The 14,526-nt window shown below is 41.0% G+C and overlaps 2 protein-coding genes across 2 annotated transcripts in view; one reads left to right on the top strand and one right to left on the bottom strand.

Moving 5' to 3' along the window:
* CPVL (carboxypeptidase, vitellogenic-like) overlaps positions 1–14,526 on the bottom strand; it is a 206,033-nt gene that overhangs the window by 190,352 nt on the left and 1,155 nt on the right. The window contains exons 2-5 of the mRNA XM_011938619.1: positions 6,758–6,856; positions 5,817–5,901; positions 4,721–4,848; positions 1,628–1,750 (exon numbers count right to left, since the gene is read on the bottom strand). The gene's annotated coding sequence lies outside the window, so the exon portion shown is untranslated. The remainder of the gene's footprint in view (positions 1–1,627; positions 1,751–4,720; positions 4,849–5,816; positions 5,902–6,757; positions 6,857–14,526) is intronic.
* The window catches only part of CHN2 (chimerin 2), a 384,101-nt gene that overhangs the window by 55,360 nt on the left and 314,215 nt on the right, over positions 1–14,526 (top strand).

Genomic DNA, 14,526 nt, shown 5'->3' on the forward strand with positions numbered 1-14,526 from the left:
ATCTTTTGTTATTTGTCTTATATTTTCAAATGATTATATTTCCCTGCAAACAGTGGAAATATCAATGAGAAATAAGATGTCCTTTCATCAATGATGTAGATTATTTCATTTCCAAATATTCACATATTATGCTTACATATGTTTCATTCTTAATATTCTGAAGTCAATCTGTTCCCCAATAGTTTTTTTATTAGAAAGGAAAATATTTCACATCAAACATTTTAATAATATTGTGAATCAAATTTAAAATATTTTAAAAATGTGATAAAGTACCAATAGCGACATCTAGGCCGGGCATGGTGGCTCACGCCTGTAATCCCAACACTTTGGGAGGCTAAGGTGGGCAGATCACGAGGTCAGGAAAGATTGAAACCATTCTGACTAACACGGTGAAACCCCATCTCTAATAAAAATACAAAAAAGTTAGCCAGGCGTTGTGGCACATGCCTGTAGTCCAGCTCCTCACGAGGTTGAGGCAGGAGAATCGCTTGAACCCAGGAGGTGGAGGTTGCAGTGAGCCAAGATCATGCCACTGCACTCCAGCCTGGGTGGCAGAGCAAGACTCCATCTCAAAAAAAAAAGTCATCTAAATTGATATAAAAATGACTTAAATCTGGGCCGGGTGCGGTGGCTCAAGCCTGTAATCCCAGCACTGTGGGAGGCCGAGATGGGAGGATCACGAGGTCAGGAGATCGAGACCATCCTGGCTAACACGGTGAAACCCCATCTCTACTAAAAAAAATACAGAAAAAACTAGCCGGGTGTGGCGATGGGCGCCCGTAGTCCCAGCTACTCGGGAGGCTGAGGCAGGAGAATGGCGTAAACCCAGGAGGCGGAGCTTGCAGTGAGCTGAGATCCGGCCACTACAATCCAGCCTGGGCAACAGAGCAAGACTCCATCTCAAAAAAAAAAAAAAGACTTAAATCTGTATAAATCAAAATAAGGCAAATAATGAGCCAATAAATATACCTTTGCCACAAATTTGACCAATTAAAGGTTATTATAATTACTATGTAAAGAGTTATTACAAACTAATAAGAAGAGCACTAACACACTAATTAAGGGGCACTAGAGTCCAAAGATTAAGAGCTCAGGCTCTGGAGTTAGAGCTGGGTTCAAATCCAGGCCCCGTCACATTCTGTGTAATGTTGGACAACACTCATATCATCCATATACCTCTTAGAATTCTAATTTGTAATACGGAGATAATAAGCATGACTGCTTGCAGTGTAATTGAAAAGAGTAAGTAAGATCATACATGAACAACTCTTGGTGCCAATTACTGGTACTCAGTACTTACTATTATTTTGCCAAAAGATATGAATAGGCAGTTTGCAAAAGAAGAAATACAAATGACTAGTAGACATAAGCAAAAAGTTAATCTCCCTAGTAATCAGTTAGATATAAATGAATACAGCAACGGGAGGCCATTTTTTCCTAGGGAATTTGTGTTTTAAAATATATTCTAGTTCGCGATCGTGATATATGTGGTGAGTTCTGGAATGAATATAAATTCAGACACTTTTTTCCAGAAGGCAGCTTGGCAATTTTTATCTAGTGCTTTAAATATTTTCACAGCCTTGACCAAGGCTTCAGCTATTGTTCTACTCCAGGAGGCATTACTCACATTGTAGTTTGAGCTGGGGCTCCTGGCAGCAACATTTATGTAGAATATACTGTGTTTGGTGGCTCCTAGGGTTGTGCAGCTGGTGCCCCTGCCACTGATGTGTTCAATTTACAGCAATCAAGCCTAAGAAAATAAACAGAAAGGCACATATAGATTTATGTGTAAGGATCTTTGTCCAAGAGTAATTCAAGAAAAGCCAAAAACTGTGAAACAACCTGAATTTCAATCAACGGAGGAATAACAACATGAATTATTGTAGATTAATAGAAAGGAATTTTACACTGCCATTAAAAGTCACATTAGGAATCTATAATGACACGGGAAATAATTGTACAAGTTCATTCCAAAAGGAAAGTAGCTTTATTATTGCCTCCAACTAGACAAGTAAAATGTACTCATTTAAAAAAATTACACAATCTAGAAAAACTAAATAAAGTAGACACTAATAATCTTAACATTCCAAAATAGACATTTTTTATATAGGTCCTAACAAATATTTTCCACATGAATGTTCATATTGCTATGTAATGTAAACTGCAAAAATCAGGCTGCTAAACTGCTAATTCCCAAGGAGGGGAAAAGTACCAAAGTATTTATTCATGGTGGAGGGAATATGGATGATTTCTTTTTTGTCTTATTTATCTCTTTTTTTGCCTCTAACGTGTCTACAGTAAGCATGAATTACTTTATAAGCAAAACATCTTAAATAACATAAATGCTATAAATGACTTTTTCTTACTTAAATTATGACTATTTCTTTCAGTGCTCTGAAAGATGGAATATTTTTTGAAAAGACAATATTCCTTTTGCAAAATGAGAACTCACACTCATTAATCATTGTGCCATCTTCCTCTTAATGAAAACCTGCAAATGCATATGCAAATAAGCTGAACTTCTATTATAAGATGGTGACAGGATGCTCTACAGAAGAGAAGGTAATGATAGAGTTTGAAAAATAGGAATGCAGAAGAAGGTTAGCAGTGGTGGAATCTTTCTATTCAATGCCTTAAAAGAGTTGTATTAATCTGATAGTGTTCCACCTACCAATAATGAAATAAGATCATAAGCAGCCTTAAAACACAAAGACTCCTCATTGTGACATGACACATAAAGTGTAGCAGAATAGGGATATGGGGACCCAGATCAAAATGAAAACGTAGAAAGTTGTAACAGTCTTCAGACGTTTTCATAAGTCCTGTCAGATAATCCTATTTACTACTTGACGAGTTTAGTCTGTATTACCCACATTAAATCTCCTAGGGTATTTTTATTCAATATCACACATTTGGGTCAAAACTGTAAAATATCAGTTCAATGTTCAAATACTTTGTCTACACAAGTACATACACTCATACCTAAAAATACAAATTGAGTAAACCCAATGTCCCTCAATATTGTTAGCATTCAGCAAAGATTTAATGTCAAAAGAGGGTCTGAAGCATTAAGGTTCTTGAATATAACTGTCCCAAGGAGAATTGGAGGTAGGCTTATAGGAAATTAAATTCCTTGGACAGGTTAGAAGAGAATACAGACAGCATCCTATTGTGTTAATCCCATTTCTGCCCTTTTGTGTGGAAAATCAGGACAGCCTGCTGCCTTTAAATGGCTTGAGAATCCAGAGCAAAGATAAACACTCAGCTGGATTCTACATTTTTGAAATTCTATTACAGGAAAGATTCTTGGGTTAGAGAAGGGAAATATGAAAACAGCAAAGCATCATCACTGCCCTCCAGAATCTTCCCAGTGTATGAGAGAGATGGGTAGGAAGACAACTGGAAAATATGGCAGACTTTTATTTTTTTTTTTGAGTCGGAGTTTCGCTTTTGTTGCCCAGGCTGGACTGCAATGGTGCAAACTGGGCTCATTGTAACTTCTGCCTCCCAGAATGAAGCAATTCTCCTGCCTCAGCCTCCTGAGGTTACAGGCATATGCCACCACACCCGGTTAATTTTGTATTTTTAGTAGAGACAGGGTTTCTCCATGTTGGTCAGGCTGGTCTCAAACTGCCGATCTCAGGTGATCTGCCCACCTTGGCCTCCCAAAGTGCTGGGATTACAGGTGTGAGCCACCGTGCCTGGCTTTTTTTTTTTTGTTTTTGAAACAGGGTCTTGCTTTGTCACCCAGGCTGGAGTGAAGTGGCATGATCTCGGCTCACTGCAACTTTTGTCTCTCAGGTTCAGCAATTCTCATGCCTCAGCCTCCCAAGTAGCTGGGTTTACAAGTGTGTGCCACCACACCTGGCTAACTTTTGTATTTTTAGTAGAGACAGGGTTTCACCATGTTGGGCAGGCTGGTCTCAAATTTCTGGCCTCAAGTGGTCTGCCAGTCTCGGCCTCCCAAAGTACTAGGATCACAGGCATGAGCCACCACACCTGGCCCAGAATGTTTTAAGTGCTGAATTGGTGGCATTCTCTAGAGAAAGAGAACCAATAAGAGAGAGATATATAGAAGATATATGTATAGGATATATGATATATGTAGATTAGATATAAATTAATAGGAGATACATATGTAGTCAGCTCTCCATATTTATAGGTTCCACATCTGTGCATTCAACCAACCAAAAATATTTTAAAAAATGATAAAAATTACAATACAACAATTAAAAATAATTAAAAAACAATGGAGCATAACAATGAGTTTCACAGCATTTACATAGTATAGGTATTGTAAGTAATCTAGAGATGATTCAAAGTATACAGGAGGCTATGCATAGGTTATCTGCAAATATTACACTATTTTATATAAGACACTTGGGCATGTGCAGATTTTGATATCTGAGGAGGGGTTCTGGATCCAGTCTCCCATGGATACCAAAGGACTACTAACTGTACAGGAGATACAGATAGATGATAGATAGATAGATGGATAGAAGAGATATTCATAGAAGAAATATATATAGGATATATATATATACACAATCTACATATAAGATATATAGTGGATATATATGATATATATATTTAGGAATATTATATATGGTATATCTCATACATCTATATATCTCATAGATATATATATATTTATATGAGAAAATATATGACTATATGAGATATACAGATAGGAGAGATTTAGTGTGTGCAATTGGCTCACTGATTATGGAGTGAGTCCCAGATATGCAGGATGACTTGGCATGTAAGAGACCCAGGAGAGCTGATGGTATAGTTCCTGTCAAGGTAGCAGGCTGGAACCCCAGGAAGAGCCAATGTTTCAGTTTGAATCTGAAGGCAGGAAAACAGCTGACGATTCATTCCAAAGGCCATCAGGAAAGTTTTCTCTTACTGCCAAGTGAGGGTCAGCCTTTTTGTTTTCTCCAGGCCTTCAACTGATGTGTTGGGGCCCATCTACATACTGGGGGACAATCTGCGTTACTCAGTGTGCTGATTTAAATGTTAACTTCATCCAAAAACTCACAGAAACACCCAGAAATAATGTTTGACCATATACCTGGGCACCCCACAGCCCAATCAAGTTGATGCATAAAATTAAGCATCACACCTGAGTTAACCACTGTAAACATTGTGGTTTACTTAATTTTTCACCCTTTCAATGTCAGCCCTGAGGAATGGGAGTTTATGTGGATAAGGACGAAAATCTTTGGGTATAAAGAGTCAGCTAAAATACTTTTGCCTCTCTGTTACTGCCACCATTGAGAATGGATGGCAAGTGCATTCGTCTGTGATATCACCTCTTTCTGTCCAAGCTGAGGGTTTTATTTTCTTATATTCAGAACACATAAGAAGTTGTGAGATATTTTTTCTCCAAACCAATTTTTCTAGCTGTGGTGTGAAGTATTTCTTAGGCATAAACGTCACCTTTCAACCCCATCTGAGCTGAAAATCCCGTTTCTAATCTTCTTTATGATTGAGAAATGATAGAGTGGATTTGCTGGAAAACATCTGCCTCACTGACAGCTGGCTGTTCTTGTGGGAGTGATCCTAAAGTAAATGCCTATTGTTTACACTTATTCATTGAGAAGTATATTTTAAAGATCATAACATGGACCAAAATCTGAAGAAGAATTGCCCCACATTGACTGAGAAAATTTCATGCTAATGTTAGATTTTATTCTATTTTCTCATATCATGATGTCTGTGGTTACATGATCTTGATAAGAATCTGATTCCCTCTCTTTCCTTCATGACCAGAGACAATCCTGGCAAAATCATGGAGCAACATTAGCGTTTACCATTTCCAGCCAAACTCTTCAACAATATAATCTATTCTCTGAATCCCATCTCTCTTATCAAACCTTAGCAGCATATCAAAATCACCTGGGAATTATAAAAAGCAAAGGCTGATGTTTGGTTTCTACCTTCTGCCACCCTCAGATTCTGATTTGTTTATTCTGGAGTGTGATCTGGGCACTGGGCTTTCTAAAAGCCTTCTGAGTGATTCTCATGTATACCCCAAGTTGCAAACCATCGCCCTAGGACCTTTATTACTCAAAATTACTCACGTCACCTCCAAGCTTGTTAGAAATTCAGGGGCCTGCCCCAGAACTGCTGGATGTGAATCTGCATTTTAGCAAGAGCAATATGTAGTTATATTAAAGGTTGTGCAGCCCTGTCCTATGTGTTGGTCCCCCTTGGAATTAAATTCAGCTTTTGGGGATGGGGAAACTCACCCATGTGAAAATCGTTATTTTATTTAATTCCTTCAGTTCCCCAGAGGTGATTAAATTATAGCAGATGCTCACTGTATTGTTTCAGTAAGTTTAAGAAGTAAAGTTCTCACTATGGAACTCTGAGCAACTGGAAGTTGAACAGGATGGGGTTTTTGATTAGGGAATAATTTTGATCCCTTCCCTGCACTCGGGCAAATGATTTCTTAGTCTCACTATACTATGCCTGTCCCTGCCAGGGTCCTTGGGGTCAGGAGTACAAGTCCTATGAGTTCCCTGGAGCCTGGCCTACCCCAAAGTTTATGTTTTAGGCAAAGAAAAATGACAGTATCATTCTAGGTTCAAATTGAAAAACGTAAGTAGGCCATGCCCGGCAGCTCACGCCTGTACCAAGCACTTTGGGAGGCCAAGGTGGGTAGATCACTTGGGCCCAGGAGTCTGAGACAAGCCTGGACAACATTGCAAAACCCTGTCTCCACTAAAAATGTTAAAAAACAGCTACGTGCCTGTAGTCCCAGCTGCTTGGGAGGCTGAGGTGCGAGGATTGATTAAGCCCAGGAGGTTGAGGATGCAGCAGTGAGCTGTGATCACGTCACTATTCCAGCCTGTGTGACAGAGAGGAAAGGAAAGGGAAGGGAAGGGAAGGGAAGGGAAGGGAAGGGAAGGGAGAGAGGGAGAGGGAGAGAGGGAGAGTGGGAGAGAGGGAAGGAGGGAGGGAGGAAGGAAGGAAGGAAGGAAGGAAGGAAAGAAGAGAGGGAGGGAGAGAGAGAGAAGCAAGGAAAAATAAAAATAAAAACATGAGTATTCAAGCAAAGAACATGGATTTTAAAGACTTCTCACCTGACTAAAGTCTCAAACAGGAAAATACTTACCATAACAGCAGGCTGAAATTTCAAATAAAAACAAAAGGGTAAGGTTTTTTTTTTCAGTGTGTATTGGAATGAATCAGCCAAAGGTGTGTTCAAATTAATGCCTGTGACTTTGATAAATTACTTACCCTCTCTAATTTTTTGTTTTCTTAACCAAAAAGAACAGGGATGATAATATCTATAGCTAGAGTTGTTCAGCATTTTAATTAAGATATTATATAAGTTTTCTAGCCTCAGTTTCCCCAAATGGAAAATGAGGATAACAATTCTCACTTCACGATTTTTACGGGTATATGATAATGTATACAAAGTGCTCAGCATGATCCTGGCACATAGTAAATGATTACTTCAGAAGAGTGGCTTTTCTATATCACTAACGGCAGAAAACATCGTGAGAGTGGCCATAATAGTTGCAGCAGTAGTAGTGGTCATCAAATGTTGGTTTCTACTCCTTCATCTTATAGGGGCCAAATTTGGCAGGGAGCTTAAGTAGTCTGTCTATACTTTTATATTGAAATCTACTTTGAAATTCCACCAGGTTTCTCACCCAATGGGACTGGGTGGGGACATGTCCAGATGTAAGACATTATCATCTAGTGGTGTGTGTGTGTGTGTGTGTGTGTGTGTGTGTCAGAGAGAACGTGCGAGAGAAAGAGAGAACTTGAGTATACTCTTTTATATTATACATGCCACTTCCTAAAGATTCTGATGTATGGCCAGGCACGGTGGCTCACACCTGTAATCCCCGCACTTTGGGAGGCTGAGGTGGGCAGATCACCTGAGGTCAGGAGTTCCAGACCATCCTGGCCAACATGGAGAAACCCTGTCTCTACTAAAAATACAAAAATTAGCCGGGTGTGGTGGTGTAATCCCACCTGTAATCCCAGCTACTTGGGAGGCTGAGGCAGGAGAATCACTTGAACCTGGGAGGCAGGAGCTGAGATTGCACCATTGTACTCTAGCCTGGGCAACAAGAGCAAGACTCCCTCTCAAAAAATAAAAATACAAAATAAAAAAAGATCCTGCTGTATTGTCAACATCCACTCTCTCCCCAGGAATCAACACAGTTTGTGCAGAATATAATTGAGTGCTAATAACATTACTGTTGGGCATACATTCATTTATATAAATATGAAGTATATTATTGTCTCCATTTTACCTGATGAGGAGACTGAGAATGTGAAAGATTATTTGTCCAAGGTCACCAAACTGTCTGTAGCTAAATTAGGATTTGAACTCAGATTTATCTTCAAAGCCCAGGCCTGGCTCGTATGTCTTAATATACTCACATAGAGGTGATGCAACATGGAGGTGATAGGGAGAGATGAAAATTACTTTTGCATCAGACCATAATTCTCGCAGATTACTCCAGAGAAGCAGATGTGAGCATGCTATACTTTGCTCTAAGGAACAGAGGCCACCTAGAATTCCTAACTGGACTTCTATGCTTTAGACACTGGATTACATCTATCACTTCATTCGATCATCACCAAGTCTGTAAATAGGGGTTATTAACCCATTTCAGAGATCAAGAATACAAGATTAAATAATTTGCTCAGGGTCACACAGCTAAAAAATGATGAGCTAGGATTGAAGCCCAGGCCTTTTTGACTCCATACGTACATATTAAACTTTCCTGGAATCATTTTTACATGCTTTGTTTTATACAGACAATCTGGACTATTTGTAAAAGACCAAAATATGTTTTCTGTATCAGAAGATTGGCTCAGATATTGTGTCTGTTAGCTTTCCTTCAATGCCCATTTACTCTCCTTTTTTTAAAAAAAAAAAAAAAAAAGAGGATTTCTGTTTTGTTATTGAACGTATAGCTGCTACAGGGAAAGAAATGAAAATATTGATTCAGATTTTCTTGGGGAGTGAAGGCAGAGGGCATTCAGAGTACAGTATCTGCTCTGTTCCCTGGGCTGACAAGCTAAAACTGTGGATGAGAAAAAGGCAGCTGTCTAGAAATAGGCTTTGAGGCTTGATTTTGGACGTTTTGTTAAAAGCAACAACAACAAAACTGCTGAAAAGAAAGTCATCACCAGCATGGATAATACCTATAATTCCCAAACAGAAATCATTTCTATAGCTATTTTAAACTTTGTCCCAGCTGAAATGTAAATGTCACAGGAAGGAGTCGAGGTTGTTTTGTAGGATCCCTCACAGCAAGGGTATAGTTTTCCCTCATGTCTTTTTTTTTTTTTTGAGATGGAGTCTTGCTCTGTCACCAGGCTGGAGTGCAGTGGCACAACCTCAGCTCACTGCAACCTCTGCCTCCTGGGTTCAAGTGATTCTCTTGTCTCAGCCTCCCCAGTAGCTGAGATTACAGGCGCACACCATCATGCCTGGCTAATTTTTATATTTTTAGTAGAGATGGGGTTTCATCATGTTGACCAGGCTGGTCTCGAACTCCTGACCTCAAATGATCTGCCTACCTCAGCCTCCCAAAGTGCTGAGATTACAGGCATGAGCCACCGCACCCAGCCAGTTTCCCTCATATCTTTATTCCCCAGCCTTGTATACTCCCTGGCACATAATGAGTGCTTAGTCAACATGACTGAGTGAATTAATGAATGCTTGAATAAATGAGCAGGTAGCCGAGAATAAATATATACCATTATGAAAGCAAATCTTCATAGAAAAAGAGTATAAGGCCTAGGAACCCCCCCCCCCCAGAAGACAAGAAAAACAAACTCATTCCGTGCTTTTGCCCAGAGCAGGCTTACAGCTGGCTTCGCTTCAGTTTATCCTAGATTTCTCTTAGGACACTGAGGACAGAAAAGATGTTTGTAATCTAAAATGTCAGGGAACAAAGCCAGAGAGTGCAACATGCAGAAGAAAACATATTCAATTAGTTTCTGAATGCTATCCTGTTTTTCTCTTCAAACAGAAAGAAAAACTCTCTCTCTTTCTTCTCTCTCTCTCTCTGCCCTTCCCCCCAACACTCCCCTTCTCCCTGTCTGTCTTTCCAGTCAAAGAGACTGTAGCTGATGGCATGCCTTAAGTGTCTGCATGTGCCGATCTGATCCGCCCAAGCTAAGTAGCCAAATAGGATACTCCAGGCAATATCCCTGAGCCCCCCTGCAGCTCAGTGAGAAAGACGATGCAGGAATACCTGTGCCTGCGTCGTGTGCCGCCACTAGGGGTCCCCAGCAGCAGGCGATGTGAACTGGGAATTGGGTAGCAGAGGCGGCCTCCCTTTGTCTGCACCCCAGGTGTGGACTCCTCTTTGTTCAGAGGCAGGGCCGCTACCTGCGGCGTCTGAGCTGCCTGCTCACTAAGCCATCCTGGGCCGTCTGTGCACCTCCTGAGGAAACAGCGGGTTTCTCAGCTCCTGCCCCTAGTGACGCCTGCCTCAGAAGAGCCAATGCGTTCTCTTTCTCAGGACTAGGTGTCTTTGTATTTGAAATAAGGCTTAAGCTACAGAGCGAAATATTTCTCACTACAGCAAAAGAGCATATTGATGTTGAGAAATTGATGGCAAAAGGACCGCTTTCAGGGTACGGTTGAGTATTTGCCATAAAATATTTAAAGCTAGTTGACAAATAGCCCCGCTATTCTCCTGTGAATGCCGACCACTGGATTAATCTTGAAAGTAAGGAATACGGTGTTTCATTCCGTGTTTAGCACAGGGAAAGGGAATGACCTTCACTAAGCAACACCCCAGAGTGCCTGCAGTGAGGGAGCACAGCTCCTGCTGTGACAGCCACACTCACCCTGCAGTGCTTTCTTGTCTGCTTTTAAACTTCAAAAGAATGGTGAAACAAAATAAACAAATTACACCACCGTAAGAGCTACCCTGCAAACAACAAATCCTGTGAGTTGTAACAGCCGGTGATGGAGGGTGGGGTGGAGATTGCAAATATTTACTCCATCAAAATTTTATTCTTCTGTTTCACCGTTTCAGTCTTTTTTTGTTCACAGCAAAGGTAGTATCCTTAAATGACCATCAAGTTCTTTTTTTGCTGCAGATGTGTTACTCATTGTCTTGTAGCTCAGTGGTCACAGCTACTAATGTGGAAAGTAACTGGCATACAAGAGAACCATTTACAGATATCCCTAATTTGCACATTTATTCAAGAGTAAACTATTGAACAACATCCACTGAGCACCTATTGTATGCAAAGTATGGTAGACAATACGGGGGGCTGGGAAAACAAGGATCCTGCCCCCACCATGCTTTTTTTTTTTTTTTTGAGACAGGGCCTCACTCTGTCTCCCAGGCTGGGGTGCAGTGGCGTCATCAGAGCTCACTGCATCCCTGAACTCCTGGACTCAAGTAATTCTCCCCGCTTAGCCTCCCAAGTAGCTAGGACTACCGGTTTACTACCACGCCTGGCTAATTTATTTTTTATGTTTTTAGAGATGAGGTCTCATGTTGCTCAGGATGGTCTCAAACTTCTGGCCTCAAGGGAAGGGATCCTCCCACCTCAACTTACTGAGTCACTGTGATTCTAGGCATGAGCCACCATGCCAAGTCCACTATTAATGCACTAAGGAAATGAAATATATCCCAAAAGTACCATTAAAATAAGAGCACGAGATCTGCACATTGAGAGGTACAGTAGATGGGCTAGAGAAATCCAGCAGAAGAAGAGCTATTTTCTGCCTTGGGAATCAGGGAAGATTTTCCAGAGAAGGTGCATTCTAGTTGAACTCTTTTGGTATGTAGGATGGGAAGCAGGAAGGAACGGCAGGATCCAGTGCTGCTAGCCCCAAGGGCATAGGCCACTGTGAAAGAGGGTTGCATTTGTGAAAGGGGGGAACAGAGATTAGATTGGAAAGGTAAGTTTGGAAGGCTTTGAATGCCAGGGGAAAGCTAAGTTAAAATGATAATTTTTATTCTTAAGAAGACCACATTATCCACAAGACTCCTTTTATCCCATAAGTCTTTTAATATTTGGAGACAAAAGGTGGAAATGTCTTTAAAAATTCTACTTCCCAAACACTTAAGATTTCTCCTTTCCACTGGCAAATAGGTATTACCTAGAACTAAGGCAATACATAAATGAATAAAATAGATGATAACTTTTTCATTGTTTCATTTGGAGAAATACTTTAGAAGGTCCACAAACAGGTGCCTGAGCCTACCAAAGAGGGATGTTAGCATTTTATTTCCAGCATGTCCTGATAACTTACTGATACTAGTTTGCAAGGAGCAGCCAGCCTTTAGGCTCCTGAATCTAAGAAGGATGATAGTGAATTATTATTCATATTGAGTTTTCTCCATTGGTTATGGCTTTATCAATCCAGATGATCAATCAACTTTCAGATTTTAGTTCTGAATCTGGAGCTTTCTGTTTGGTATTCAAAATAATGGGTGTCAAAGTAATAGCTCATCTCCTACTGACAGACTGGACCTCCCCCATCAGCACATCTCTGTTCAGCAAGCATGTTTGTTGGCCTTGTATCCCTCTTCTGGCCCCAGGATCCAGGAAAACATGAGTCTCAGCTTTTTTCTACTTCTGTACAGCACAGGGTGGGCCTTCAGGAGGTGCCTTCACAGCAAATACTCCCCTGTCCCTTTGTCTGTCAATTTAGGACAATAAAAATAATCTGCCTCACAGACTCATACTTTACCTTCTCCAGTTAAAACTCCATGAAGGCAAATATGAGTATCCAAACTGCAGAAACAGAATCTGTTGTCCTTTTGTGAAATTTCAGAGATGAATAATGAAACCTGCTACCCCATTGCACAATTTGGGACAAGAAATATAAGCCATAGGTTGAAGATAAGACATTTCCCCCTAGTAGAACAGGTCACAGTTGATTAGTTATCTCCAGATGCAATGAAGAAAGCAAAAATTGTTCAAACTATACATTCCTTCCTTAAAGTGAGCAACTTACAATCACTTTGGAACACAAACTTCATGCCAGCTACACTGCAACTTTCCACATAGCGTCTTATTTAATCTTCACAGCATCCTGTGTTATCAGATTTTTGAGGACGGTGGAGAAACTGAGGCTCAGTAGGTCTAAGTAATTTGCTCAAGGTTGCAGCTAAGTGACAGAGCCAGAGTTTGAAACCAGTTGTCTTCGAAGCCCAGATGGTAACAATTCGACCAGGCGACATAGCCAAGTCAGATAGTCCACCATCTAAAGACCTGGAGGGATACATAGATTACTAGTCAAACAAGTAAGTGCTGTTTTCTATCAGAAGAACTCTGGGGAAATAGTAAGTTCCTTCTGATCTGATCCACAAGCCAAGTGTGTGATGGGTCACGTGTCCCTGAAGGCTCCAGATTAGGAACTGCATGATTTCGTGCAGTCCACAAAATAAAGAAGGATAGTGGTAGGGGGCTGGGAAAGCGGGGGTGCTTGGGTCTCCTTAGACCAGCCAGGGCTGTTTCAAGGTCCATACAGTTGAGGGTCAGGAAGACACAGTCCGACGTCACTGAAGAGTGCTGACACGCCTTTAACAATTTAGCAAGCTGTATTTTTAAAAAGTGGACCTTAATGGGAAGACACACTGGGATAGCATCCTGGAGGGATTTTTTTTTTTTTTAAGTTCTAATCAACTAGAAAATGTGACGTGGGTGCGTACTGTGATTATTTAACATTCATTATTCACTGTATGTTAGGTGCTTGGTTGATGTGAATCCCCAGGGCCTAGCTGCTGCTCTGTGTCACTCCTGATAATTTTTAAATTGACTACGTTCTTTTAACCATGTTTTAAAAAGTTGAACTACTCCAATGTGAACACTTTCCATTTTTGCTATATAATGAGAGTACTTTCATTCCTTTAATGCTTGCTTTTCCCTTTGATCTAACAATTTCTCTCCAAATTTCACAGTTTTCTGTTGCTTTAGGATTGAAAGAACAGATTAGCCCGCTGGGAGCGTGAAACAGATTTAAAAAAAATCTGCATGATATTTCCTCCCAGTGAAATTAATTTAGGTTTAAATACAGGGGGAACGGACACACCTTGTCCTCCAGTCTCTTTCTCTCACACACCTGAGCAGTTCCTATCCTGAAAGGGCACAGTCGGACCTGCTGCCAAGTCTTAAGTCTTTTGTGAGAATCTTTTTTGCAAGGCACAGTAGAAGAATCTTTTTCTCTTTGACACCCGGCTTTGTGTGGGCCTGATGACACGTTTGGACGGCTCTATTTCTTTGAAAGCCAACCTCAGAGGCCCATGGACGCGTCGGGCACTGTCCGTGGCTGGGTTACTTAAGTGTAGCTGGGCTGGCTTCCCGGGTGTTTTAGGAAACGCACCTTCTTGCAGGGCAGGGGCCGTCAGCTCCGGAGCAACAAAGGACAATTTGGAGGGGAATGGAAGGAGCGCTCCACAGTAGCTCTGTCATCCCAGGTTCCCTTCTGCCTAGCACCGTGGCCCTAGTGATCCCGCCTTCGCCCTCTGGATCCCCCACCCCCACTGTCTCGCTGCTCCAGAGCCCAGCGGG

Source organism: Colobus angolensis, unplaced genomic scaffold (assembly GCF_000951035.1).
Source record: "Colobus angolensis palliatus isolate OR3802 unplaced genomic scaffold, Cang.pa_1.0 Scaffold175, whole genome shotgun sequence".
Taxonomy (NCBI): domain Eukaryota; kingdom Metazoa; phylum Chordata; class Mammalia; order Primates; family Cercopithecidae; genus Colobus; species Colobus angolensis.